The sequence below is a fragment of the Grammomys surdaster genome, unplaced genomic scaffold, assembly GCF_004785775.1.
Source record: "Grammomys surdaster isolate TR1022 unplaced genomic scaffold, NIH_TR_1.0 242, whole genome shotgun sequence".
Taxonomy (NCBI): domain Eukaryota; kingdom Metazoa; phylum Chordata; class Mammalia; order Rodentia; family Muridae; genus Grammomys; species Grammomys surdaster.
The window spans coordinates 8,576,845-8,579,158 of record NW_021604687.1 but is presented as its reverse complement, the minus strand read 5'-3'; positions in this window follow the sequence as shown (position 1 = coordinate 8,579,158).

Below are 2,314 nucleotides of genomic sequence, written 5' to 3'. Positions count from 1 at the left end.
CTCTCTCTCTCTCTCTCTCTCTCTCTCTCTCTCTCTCTCTCTCTCTCTCTCTCTCTCTCTCTCTCTCTCTCTCTCGTGTGTGTGTGTGTGTGTGTGTGTGTGTCCGTGGACAAGTCCAGCTAGGCCAACAACACAGGCGAGTTCTCAGGTTGCTCCCAGGAAGGGAGGGGCTGAAGGTAGGAGTGAGGACGGTGAAGAAAGGATAGAGGAATCCAAACAGAAGCTACCCAAAATGAAAACTCCAGGAAAGTAGTTACCCTTAAGAACAGGCGGCATGCAAAGGGCGGGGACCCTTTCCAAAAGGCGAAGCTGAGGTAAAGGTACTTTACACGGTAGTGCACTGGGGTTGGGGAAATTTCCAGTGTCACAAACAGCTTCTCGGCTTTCAGAAGACTTCTAGTGCGTTTGTGTGTGTGGTGGTGGTGGTGGGGTTCAATCTGGCCTTTTACATTTTCTGGGATAGAATTGGCTTTGGTTCCTGGAGGTGCCTTGGAGTACACTTTGCCAGATCTACTCCATCCCGGTCTGAGACGCTGGAGATGCTAGTAGCGTCCTGGCTTCGGCTCAGACACAGCGCCTGCTCGCAGGCTCTATTCAGTGCCCCATGGCCGCAGACCTCGGTACTCTACCAAAGGAACCAGCAGCGGCCATCTGTCCCTCTTGGAGAGTTTCTGGCGGCTCTGGCCTCATAACACCGTTTTCCTTCTGCGTGTACCAGGGACCAGCAGTGGGCCCGCAAAGTACCCGCTTCCATGGAACTCCGCTCCGTGTGTCCGAAGGTAGCGGACAAAGAGAGGCCTCCAAGGGCAGAGGGGAAAGCGGTGGCGTCCGCACAGCCGACTTGGTAACTCTGAAGAGGGTAGCAATTGAAAGCTGCTGCCGCTGCCGCAGATATCGATGCCTGGTTGCATCCAGCCTCGCGGGCTTTTTTGTTTTGTTTTGTTTTCCCAATTCTGGAGACGAATTCCCGGGAAGATGACTTTCTCAGCCCTTCTACCTTCCCACTCTGTCTCCCCGTTCTAGGTGATGTGCTAACTCCAACAGATAACGAAAGCAAGCAGCGAGAGCGAGGTCTTCCTGTCCATCGCTCCGCAGAGACGGAGACGCAGCTCCAGAGAGCGACATCTCGCCCCTAGCAAAAATCAGGCCGGGTTAGCCAACCCTGCACCCTGGCGGGAGTTGAGGCCAGCACTCTGGGCCTCGGACGTTGGGTGGGAAGTTAGCCAGGGTCAGAGAAGCCTCCATCCGTTAGGCGAGCAGCTCTCGGCTTCTGATGCTGCCATTGCGACCCACCTTCAGACAAAGGCCAAAATCAAAGACTGGTAGGGAGGACAAGGGCAGTGGACACGGAGGTCAAGGTTTTGTGTCTGAGCTCACCTGGGAGAAGACAGGCCTGCAGAGTGTGATCTAACTTAGACTGGGGCCAGACAAATCTCCAGATAATCCCAGAAAGGAGGAGGTTAAACTGCACAGACAGGCCTCGAAAGGGGGCTGGGGCACCAGGCCATAATCTGCTAGAGCCTTTATCTTTGTGTCCTGGACTTTTTAGGCGCACCCCGCGGGCCTGGTAGACCTGAGTCTGTGGGTTGGTGCTGGCACAGGCGAGGATCCTGAGCCTGGCACGACGCTGTCCTATCAGCCTGCTACAGCATGCCAAAAATATCTGGGAAAGTGACATGACTCAAATAGAGCTCCTTGGGTATCATGGGAAGGGGGTGTGTGTATGTGTGTGTGTGTGTGTGTGTGTGTGTGTGTGTGTGTGTGTTCCACTGAAGGCATCCTTTAGTCCCAGACACAGGGAGTCAGAGGGATGCAGAAACCACTTTTAACCAGTGTCTCCTACAAACCACTTCAGGGAGGATCTCCAAATTGCTTTGCAGGTGCTGGTACACCCTTCCCCACCACTGCCCAGGCTTCTCTGGGTACTCTTCCTTACCAGGAGTCTTGGTTTCTCCTTGGCAAACCTGACTTCCTCAATTTACCTTCGGCTGTCCACTTTGTTGCCGGCACTCTGCCTCAGCTGCACTGTTAGTCTTCATGGCCAAATGTGGAATCTGGGGAGGCCAAATAGGGCCCACTGCTCTGAAAGCTAACACTGAAGCCAAACAGATTTAACACCATGCCCACAGAATTGGGTTCTGGTTAGGTCTTCCCCACCTGTCACTGGACAATACAGAGCATTTCTTGAGGTGTTAAGAAGACCAACAATGGCCGATGTTCTGCAAATGGCATAAAGTGGCACCAAGTCTGTACCCTTGAGACTGTATCCTTGAACTCGGCAGGCAAGGAATAGTGTGAGGTCATGCGTTTCCCC